Raw genomic sequence first — 11,765 nt, 5'->3', positions numbered from 1 at the left:
GAATAGCTGCTATACAGTGAAACCATCTGCCTCTTGATAGCTGCACACATACACACACGCGTGTGCACGCATGCGCGCACGCACATTGTGAATATACGTTTTAGGCAAAACGATGAAATCATATTATTATTGTTGTTTTCACAGAGGCCATCATCAAAAAAACATCTTTTATTATTATTGTTATTATTATTATTATTATTATTATTATTATTATTATTATTGTTATTATTATTATTATTATTATTGTTATTATTATTATTATTATCATTATTATTATTATTGTTGTTGTTGTTGTTGTTGTTGTTGTTGCTGTAAAACTTCAAAATATCAAAATCTTATTTTTATTTTATATTTTTCTTCCCAAATAAATACTACAGGGTAGTGGTTGACGGTCCAATAATAATATAACAAAGGCTATTACCAATGCCAATGTGTTTTCAAAGAGCAGTGTATTCTAAAAGTTAATGTAGTCTGCGAGTAGTATCCCTAGTATGGTGCTTTATTGGAGTGATCTGTTTTCTTCTTATTAGCCTGGCGTTGTAACTAGTAACTAGCTCGGTGTTGCCAGTGTTTGGAAGTGTTTGTTGAACAAAAAAAAATGTGGTAGTAGGCAAGCAGGCTCGAACCCATGACGCGAAGACGGAAAAGAAAGTGAAAGAAAACCGGACGTCTTACAACTATTCCATGACGCGACGTGAAGTTCGGAACGTTGAAATTAGTAATGTCATTCCAACCGATACGATAACTTTCAAAAATGGCGAAGCAAAAAATAAAAAAAAATTTTTAATTAAAAAAAAAGCGACCCTCCTTGTAGAAAACTGCCCAGTTGAGGGTGAAGGAATTAATGTTTTTCGATATTTGTCGTCCTAAGGGTGGATCTTCAAAACGATACCGATCTCGTTAAAATCCGTCTCCTCTTTGGAAAGTTTTAGGCAGAGATAGATACATACATACATAGATACATACATTTACATACATACATACATTTACATATATACATGCATACATGCATACATTTAAACAGATTATATTTATATAATAGATGATGGTTCCTCATTGAAATTTCCTACAAAGAGTAAAATTTTCTGAGATTAATATTTTCTGAGAGTAATGTTTTCGAAGATACAGGCAATGTATTTTGAGAGCAAAGGGATGTTAGGAACATAAAAAAATTCGTCCTACAGAATTATATTTGATAAATTTATTTGGCATTAAATCAGCCATAGATGGTTTATATGCGTAAAACAAACCAACGTTTATTAATTTGGGAATGTATCAGTGCTTAAGAAGCTGCAATTGAAATTATCTCATACTCTTACACAGCTGTTCCAAGGTTGTTTTAAACGAGAAAAAAAATACCAACATATCGCAAAACTTTTTCAGTTTTCCAAGTATTCAAAAATGCTGGAGATTGGTCTTCTGCATCTCAATGCTAACGAATCAATCTGTAATGCGCCATGATTAAGTTGTTTGAATCTGTGATGAATCAAGAAGTTGTTAGACATCACAGCAAAAACAATACCCACAATAACAAGCAATATGGATGTCGTGCTGCAAGATCATCAGCTGACGTGCTGACTGTAATATCACACAGGATAGGTGAATCTATTAATGGGAGCTTCGTTTCTATAACAATAGCTCTTGATGTATTAAAGACCTGATGTATTATGATGGGGCTTGACGCAAATGTCTGCTTTCCCAAGTTGCTAGTTATAGAATATCCTGAAATGTTTCTCACCATGAAATCCTTTCTCTCTTATAGGTTTATAAAAACACACTGAAGTAACGCTGATGTTCCTCATTCTGAACCTTCCTGATTGTCATCACCCAAATTACACTGTAAAAGCATTCGTTGATATCTGTGTAGATGACACAACAATCTATGGCTGCACTTTGAGGAGCATTGAATGATAAAGATATATTTGATTCTCTCTTTTCTGATTAGAAGCACGTCGTGCAATGGGGAAAGAATGGGTTGGTTACTTTTAATACATCTTAAAACCAAGTTTCTCTCTTTTTATCAGAAACAGTCGAATCCAAACCAACAGAACAAATTTATTAAACATAATAAATTAAAAAGTACAGTAAAAAAAAAAAATGAAAATGCTAGTTAACTGATTTCGAACATCGCTCAACAGAGCTAAATTGAGGTTAAGAAATTACAATTTTTCAAAAATAATATGAAAATCGAAAATATCTGGCTCCTGATACAACCTTCTACCTCTATAAGAATCAAATATGTTCTAAGATGGTATACTGTTGCTACATCTGAGATGGTGTTGCTCAAAGTTCTCTAGCTTGCCTGGATAGTACGATATCGTCTTCGTAATCTAGTGAGTATATACGGTATACCAACACACCGGTTCCCACGAAGGTAAGCAATGATGAGCCTGGTTAATACCAGATGGGTGACCATTTGGGAATACTAGGCACTGTTGTCAAAGGAAAAGTTGGGCGCCTCCTTCCCTCCTCTAAAAGTGGGAGACCCCTGAGCAAAGTCGAGAATCCACTTCAACCGCCGATCAGGGTAACGTGAGGTCATAGAAAGCAGGTGACTGATGTAATATGGAAACAATCAGGAATGATTCTCTTCATGGTTTCATATCTAGTTGTGCTGGGCAGAAGCTCCCTCTGGGTACAATAGTTAAGACAATCACCCAGTATGAGTACTGCTCGGACAGAAAGAAACTGCAACCTACTGTTTGTGCAACTGCAAAGAAAGCTGTGGCTATACATCAAAACACGTTCGAAAAAATGGCAGCGTGAATGATGAGCAACAATGAATTCACGGATGCATTGAGGAATAGATGGAGAGTCATGGTCGTCAATGCCTGAACCAGGCAGGAGACCACTTGAATGAATAAATCTAGTCAGTGGAAATCTTATTTTTTCTCCACAGTCTTTTATATCAAGCATTTCCAACAAGAACTTGTATCTCTACTATAATTGAAAGAAACTCTTCGTTCTTCATTGTGTGCGTTACCAGACATAATTTCTATGAACAAAATTATTTTACAAGAATATCCTGCCCGTGGAACACATTAGAATGCGACTGCTTTCATGCAGATTACAACATGGTCATCTACAAATCCAATGTAAACAAATAACTGTCATAAACCGTACCCATAAATATATAACTTTGAGCTATTTGTTTGCACAAAATATAAAAATACGTAATGGAACAATTAAGATCAAAAGTGTGGGGATAATGGGTGTCGTTGGTGATTCTTGGTTTCAAATACTTCAAATTGTTTATCCTACACTTTACTAGAAATCTCGCAGTCACCACAAGGCCACATTCATTTCAGGGGTTGTCCTACTTAAAATAAACTCAAATTAAAAAAGAAGTTTTATTGATTTATTTACAATAAAAACATGTTATTGGTGAGTAATTAAACTTTGATTATGACATTCTCTCGTCATATTTTTCATTATTCAACTGATAATTTGCCCATAATCATTATGCTCAATTAACGTTTGGTCTTCATAAGTGGTACAGTATAAGTAAACTAAAATATATTTTAGAAGCCATTTAAAATTTGATAAGCAATTCAACATCTAGATGCAAATGGGCGTGGAGTATCAAGCAAAACCCCTAGGTGAGGTATGCTTACATGAATCTTAAGAACGACTGGTCTAGTTTATCTCGCTTGTCTGTATAAACAATCGCAAACACAGACGACACTTTGTAAATGATCGACTTATTTTAGAAGGAAAAAGAAAGGAGTTTTGTTTACTTTGGAAAATTGATCCTAATTCTTTTTTGTCTCTAAACAAAGAAGAGTTCTTATATTTTCATTCTCGTCCAAACTAATTACTTCTTATCCACTTTTCTGTTGGATTTTATCGAAATGTTTTCATGCATTGTTTGCTGATCTTTTACGCGTCTGACACAATTAGCTTTCTGCCTGTATCTTTCGAGATTTATTACCAATCGCCGAGAGATCCGTTTTTTTACAAACAGGATTGCAGAGTCAGACTCTAATGGAGGTAGAGGATGGGGGTAGAAGGAGTCGTAATCAAACTCATAAAAATCTCTAGGAATCAGTCGGGTGTTTGGGGAAGAGATGGAGTTGAGTCAGAGTCGAATTTTTTCATCTCCAAAAAATCGACACAAAGTCTGAACGTTGAATATAATGAGTCAAATATTTTGGAATTCTAGGAGTCGTAATTTTTGAAATTGGACTTTATACCTTCGGACTCTGCAATTCTAGTTATAGATCCATTTTATATCATTTGAAAAGAACTTCACGCAAATGAGATTTACATATTTTATTTATTTATTTATTTATTTATTATGCTATTCGTGGAATTTATTTATTTATGATCCTATGTCAAATTTAAAAACAGAAAACCATATCTCACAGTATATTTAATACTAGCAGGGCCCGTGGAAATTCCACGGAATGAAAATATATTGAATCATCAAATATGTTTTGATAAAAACTGATATTTCCTGAATAGCACAAAAAATAATTTGTGGGGGACAGAAAAACTAATAGCATGCAGCAAATATGGGTTTATTAACATTTCTATGAAAAAAGTGTCCATTGTACTTTAAATAAAGAACTGATCCAAATCAGATAAATTAATAGATACTAATAAATACCCAGAAAGTAATATTGTGCTACATAGTTCAATACAACTAATAAAATCACATTGTAAGAGACAATCTTTAATGTACTCCTTCAGTTCAACACCTCTTTTTCCCTTGTTTCTTTCGAATGTTCTCTTTTATTCGTAACGTCTCGCTGACTTCTTTCGTAGCAGAAGAATCACTGCACGTCGAAATTACTACAAGTTTCTTCCTCACACCGTTACAACAATGATCATATAAAAATTCATTTAAGTAGTTATCGCCTCAAATTTCGTTTTAATTTCGGTTCGCTGAAATTATTTAAAGTAAAGAGCATTAAAAACTATTAAAAAAAAACATGAACTGATCTTTTATTGAATATGGTAACTTTTATTTCTTGTATATTTATTTTTTCGGGGAGTCGTTTGTTGGCTTTTCTGCTAAACACTCTTACTAAATAATATCGACGAAATATCGAAAAACAAAGAAACAAAAACAGTTTTTAAAAAATAATACTTAGTTTAATAAAATAATCCGAAACAGCAAAATGGGATATTAAAAAAGTAAACACGTAATTACTTTAGTTTTTTAAACAAAGAATCGATATAAATATGAATAAGAAAAAAAATGGCGCCCTTTTCAAGCAGAACAACTTCGTTTCAGTTTTACAGTATTGAACGTTGTAGTATTGCGCCGTCGGATTCAGGGTTGTACCATTGTAATATAAAGAACACACAGAAATGGTTGTAATCAACTGAATTCCTTCTAGTACATTGACAAAAAAAAGCTTAAACAGATATCTAAATAAAAATAAAAAGGTTATGTAAATGTTTTAAAAAGACACGTAATCATGTGAGCAGGATTTTTTCCTTCTTTTGACACGATAACAAGTAACGTTCTTATTTTTTATTATTTATCTATTTATCTATTTTCGAAACAGTGCCATGTGCAAGTGGGGAAGGAAAAAAAACAGAGTTATGCCAAATTTGTGTCGAGAATTGTCTAAAGTTCCGACTTTTTTTTTTTTTTGGCTTTCACTTTAATAAGAACGTGAATTTATGAGGTGAATTTATTCGACACAATATGATTCAACTAAAAAAATAGATAAAAGCTAACGTGAATTAAGATTAAAGTTAAGGTATTATTGTGGACCCTCACCCCTTTTAAAAAACCTTGTTAAACTTTGTGGCATATTCACATTCTGTTGAGATCAGGCGCGAACGAACACCCCATAATTCTATTATACGATATTTCTTCAAACTGAAACATAATTATCAAAGTATACTTACGCAAATAGATATGAAAAGTCTTTGTTAAAGTTTTACACTCGAACAGAACGCTCGAACATTGGGCCGCCAAATGAAAAAGCCGGATCATAAGAGTAACAAACAAAACTTATCCCTGCTGTTCACCGCAAACATTCATAAGAGAAAAAAATGCTGTAAACGTACAGTAAATGAAGCATAAAACAGGGAGGGAATTCCAAAGTCTAGGAATCCAAGAGTAGAAGGCTTTCTGACATCTATGGACCTCAAATATATATATATATATATATATATATATATATATATATATATATATATATATATATTACATTTAAAATTTAATTACCCACTGATACGTGTTCCGTCGTCTACGACTCATCAGAGTGGCTGTATCTAGCGAGATTCGAAATCGGGACCTAACGGTAATGAGCCTAAACCCTTGCCCCTGGACCATCTCGCCGACTGTCTGGATATATCGCGATTTATTTAGATGTTGTTTTGTTTTTGGTTTTAGCGATATGTTTTGAATGAATCCAACCATCCACGAAAGTGCATTTTTACCTAAATGCGAGTTGGGAATAATTTTCCCTTTTAACCAATTTGGTACCCCCGCATGGGGAGCGGTATATATATATTACCTTTAAAATGTAATTAACCACTGACACGTGTTTCGTCGTCTACGACTCATCAGAGTGGCTGTATCTAGCGAGATGTATTAGTTATGCACAGAGAGTATATTTCGCACTGTCTGCCAGGTCTTCAATGCAACTAAACTAGCACTCATTCAAGTCGAGACTAACCCACGGACATCTAGTTCATCGTCGGCGATTCTAATCCTTTGGCAAGTGATATCGTAATAGTTTACATTTACATTGTAGGCACCGCCAAAAATGGCCGAAAAATCAAGTTGTTGTTGTTTTTTAAAACGAAATTACATTTATTAAAATCCATTATTTCTGAGTAACTTTTTTTTTTCCAGAAAGATAAAACCCTGAATTTTATCATATAGAAAACAGAATAATGTAAAACTTTTTCTACTATTTTTAATTAAATTTTAAATGTTAAATTTTCCCCAAAAGTTAACAATTGACATTTTTTGTCTTGCACAAAAAACGTACATAAATATTTTTTTAAAAAGGTTTTTGAAATAATTAATTTATTTATTTGTTGTCTAACTAAGATTTAGGATGATTTTCTATGAGAATATGCAAAAATATTATAATATAAGTACCTGGATTTCAAATAATTCCACTTATTCATATAGGCAACCAGTTACTGCGAGTCTAGATCGACACTGTTTACGTTTGTATTCGATAAAAAGCAAACTATGGAAGACCAAACAGGCCAAAAAAACTTATTTTTCAGTAACGAAAATTTCAATGTATTATTAACACTGAGGCTGGCCAGTACCAGATGGGTGACCATTTGTATGAGTTTGGTTTTTAATGTGTATGTGTGTGGGGGCCAGGCTCCCCAAAATGGAGGAGGGGCAATTTAAAGCAGAATAAAGAAAAATTATTTCAGCGCGTTTGGTCCACCGTAGTCGAATGGCGGCAAACGTTTTCAAACGGGAGCGAAAAAATGATGCTATTTTTAACACAAAGGGCACAATATTTATCGAATTTTTTTTTGTATCGATTCTTCAAAGCATGCCCTGTTTAATAATGGTCATGTATTATTCGGCTCGCTAAAAAAAATTGTTAATTTATTTATCAAAGATTTTAAAATGGCTTTTTTCGTATAAATATAAAAAAAAATTTTTTTGTTTTGTTTAACTTAAATTAATTATTTTACTTAACATATTCACCGAATTTCACACTTCAAAACTCAAAAGCGGGATAATTAAACACAATCGAAGTTCTGATATTCAGACGTCAAAATAAGGTATGCAAACAATTTTTTTTTTTATCTATAATCCCGTCCCTTACAACAACATAATATGTTTTGTTCAGTTTCAGATGATTATTTTAAGCATATTTGTACCACCTCAAAACAAGGGGTTTGTAAGTAAAAAATATATATATATATATATATATATATATATATAAGTAAAAAAATATATATATATATAAAAATATCGTTTATGAAAAATAAGTACACTGTTATAAAGTTCATTCTTCTCTTAATAATCGTTGAAAATTTCGTATTGATCGGATAATTACCCGATTTTTGGTAGATTTTTAAAAAGACGGTCCGTCAAAAAGTACTGACCTGCCCCCCCCCCCAGTTTTGGCGGTGCCTATAACATTGTAAGCAACTAGACAGTGATCTATTTGTTTATTTGCAAATAGCTTCCCTTTACGTTCATAGTAATAGCTGGTGATATAACTAACGGCACTCATTAACACGAGAAGACAGGTTTATATATAGTATTTGAAGGGTTGTTCGTTCATAGGTGTTATTCCCGCGAGGCTACGGTGTTTACAAGATAACAAGTAGAGCTGTATTTTAATAAAAAATCTTTTTGTCTAAATATGTGGATACATTTTTCATCTATGGCTTTATTCATAATTTATCTTCATCAGGCCACAGCGAAAATACTGAAAAGGTTAAGTATGTATTTTTTTTTTTTTTTTACACAGTGGTCACCACTTATCAAGGCCCGGAAGACACTCAGGGATAAGGGTTATTGCAAGTACATTACGTTTGTGTGGAGATTTGATGAAGCGTTTACTTAAGGGGCGGTTCATTAGGAATTTGTTAACGTTGGACTTGAAGCCATCCAAGTTTTAGTCAGGTGGGAAGCAGGCAGACGGAACAGAGTTCCACAGGCGTGCAGTTCTACGAAAGAACATGCACATATGTAGCTAAAAACATTTGTATCAAATTTTTTTTATTGTATTATATATATATATATATATATATATATATATATATATATATATGCGTATATGTATGCACATATGTAGCCAAAAATGTTTGTATAAATAAAAAAAATTATAGTATTATATTTGTGCGTGTGTGTGTGAACTTGTTGAAATGAAAATAGAAATAGAAAAAGAATACTAGCATACGTATACACACACGCACACACAAATTGTGTGCGCGTGCACGCGCGCGCGTGTATGTTCGAATTGTCTTGTTTTGCAAAATTGTACAAGCAATTATGAAAGAAATTCCCCTCACATTAGTTATTTCCGGTCGTCATCAAAATTATTTCGATTGTGACTGTAATTCATAAAGAGGTTAAAGTACAATGTTTACATGTTTTTCACACGTGTAAGACCATACTCGACTTTATTGTTGTATGGTATTTAAAAAGTACGGAGTTTCTTTTTATTATTATTATTTTTTTTTTCCGCACCAAACAAGGCATATTAACACTTGGAACGTAACAGGTTACTATTTAGGATCGTGTCTAACAGAGGGCTGTGGGGAGTTGAGTAACAAGATGTCTGTCCACATTACATTTAAACATTTGCAGGTTAGTACAGTAAATGAAGCATAAAACAGGGAGGAAATTCCAAAGTCTAGGAATCTAAGGGAAGAAACTATTAGAGTAGAAGGCATTCTGACATCCATGGACCTCAACAGTGAAGAGGTGAGATTTTGCTGCTTTTGGCTTAGTCGGGAATATTTACGTCGATTCTTTAGATGTGTCCATTCAATCTGCGCATTTAGCGACATAAATACTACTTCAAACTTAAGCGACTAACAGAGGAACAGACTATTTCAAGCGCATGTGCAAAATGATATCTTTTATAGTTGCAGATCAATAACAATGCCATTTCAAATTTAAACGTAACAGACCGACCGACCGATGGATAGATTCGATGCATCTAAAAAAAAAAAAAAGAAAAAAAAATCGCAAATTCAGTCTGTGCGTTTCGCAATAAAGTTATTGTTTTAAACAAGCGTGACAGACTAACGATTGGATCGACCATAAAAAATAAAAACTTCTTGCAAACGTGTCCAAAATCATTTTTTCGGTGTTGTCCCATGATGAGATATACTTAAATATTTGAAGAAATGTGAGGGGTGTACTCACTTTTATGATGCACTATATATACCCCAAACCTCTGGCCAATTTTATAAATTCTAAATCTTAGCGACTATTGATCAGAATTTTAAAAATGAGGGCTCGACCTGAATTGTGTAGTAAGCAATGCGACATTTGCCCTTAAGGTTGCACAGAAAGGGATCATCCATTACCCATAACCTATTTTTGTGCACTTTTTTACAGAATAAAATGTTTCAATCATAGTCATTTGTTTTCCTAGTTTTGCATATGAATAACAAAACCTCTGGCCTTGAAGAAGGGGAGACTAAAATTTGCTGCTATTGTTTCAAATTATCTGAAATAATAGCAAAAGGATATTTGATTCCAAATATTTCTCATATGTTATATCTCCCTCTTTTGGAAATAGGATATGATTATGAATATCTCCAATATCAAATAATCCTTATAGACTGTGAAATTTACTTTATGTATGAAAACCAAAGAGGGAAGATATAACATATGAGATCGGTCCTCCGCAACTTAGTACAGACCGATAAGTCAGGTAAATATTATTTTTATAAATAAATAATGAATTTTCTTCTTTATTTATTTAAAATTGCAGAAATTTTATACTTTTTAAAAACAATAAATATTCTTTGGTTTCTTACTATAAAAATAATTGGCAGCTAAATGTTTTTCGAATGAATATAATCTTTTGGAAATGTTTTTATTTAAAGTTGTACTGTTACAACGGCTAGGACGACAATTAGGCGAGTTTCTACCAGTATTTTGTTTACTTTTCGATTTTTAAGCGATTATCGAAAGTCCTCAGATAACCGTATAATATCAATCATTTTTCTTTGTTCTGACACTACCTGTGCTTCAAACTAAATAGACACTGTAAAATAAGTTATAACGAAAAACAAAATCTTATCCAGATAGGTAGAAAAGTGACTTTCTTGTTTTTGGTAACATTTATTTGCTATATATTTGTTTTGTTTTTTGGGGCCATTTTTTTTTGTGTGTGTGTGTGGGGGGGGTTATATTAGAAAATATTTTTGAACAATTCAGTTTAAAATGAATAGTCGGACATTTTTGCTAAAGCGACATCAAATTAATCACCACTCAGTGTCGGTCGATCTCTTATTGTTTATGTACGAACATGAAGTCTTTTTGGGTATTATTATAAAGATATTATCTGGTGACAGTCAAAATTTCACGGTGGCTTATAAATTACATGCACTAAGTTGTACGTTGGTATTCATAAATGTCGAAAAAGAAAAGAGCAGAGTGAATGAAACAAATATACGATCGTCCGTGTATCGTTACATTAGATGACTCGTCCATCAAGGTTAGCGGTGTGTAACTCTTTAGAAATAATACCTCGTACAAATATTTACATAGTAACTTATTTCATTGCCTAAAATAGACAAACGTTGCCGGTGTCAAGTCTGATAAATGTGCCGATGTGTCAAGTTAACACGATTAATACACAATTCTGAATACTTTCAACACTTCCTCGTGTGATTTTACAGATAAGAAAAACATAACACGATACAATTTGCTAAAATATTTCTGAATTTTTTTTCGTTCCACCTTGTACTTGACGGGGTTCATTCTTTATTCCGTGTCTGTAAACTTATATCCCGCAACACATTTCCTAAGGGTGTAGTTGAACATCATCATGGCTCTGATAAACAGAAATGGTGATTTTTTTTTTGCTAAAAAGATATATATAAAACTTTCTAGCTTTAAAAAGTCTCCTTAAAAGATGCCACTCTGAGTTCTTACTTCAGTCAGGTGTTGCCCTCCAGTAGTTACTTCCAGACTCCATGTTTTCATTGCTTTTTTTTTTTTAATCACATTAATAATCTTGTCGGATATCTTGTACATTTTTAAGTAATTAATTATCTTTGCTTGAGGAATTCTTTTCCAGCATATTTTCAATTCCATGTGCAGAGACGTCTATAATTGTTAAGGGGGT

This window comes from Euprymna scolopes, chromosome 2, assembly GCF_053919585.1.
Source record: "Euprymna scolopes isolate OS-2025 chromosome 2, ASM5391958v1, whole genome shotgun sequence".
Taxonomy (NCBI): Eukaryota; Metazoa; Mollusca; class Cephalopoda; order Sepiida; family Sepiolidae; genus Euprymna; species Euprymna scolopes.
The sequence above is the reverse complement of the archived record's forward strand: the minus strand, read 5'-3'. Positions refer to the sequence as shown.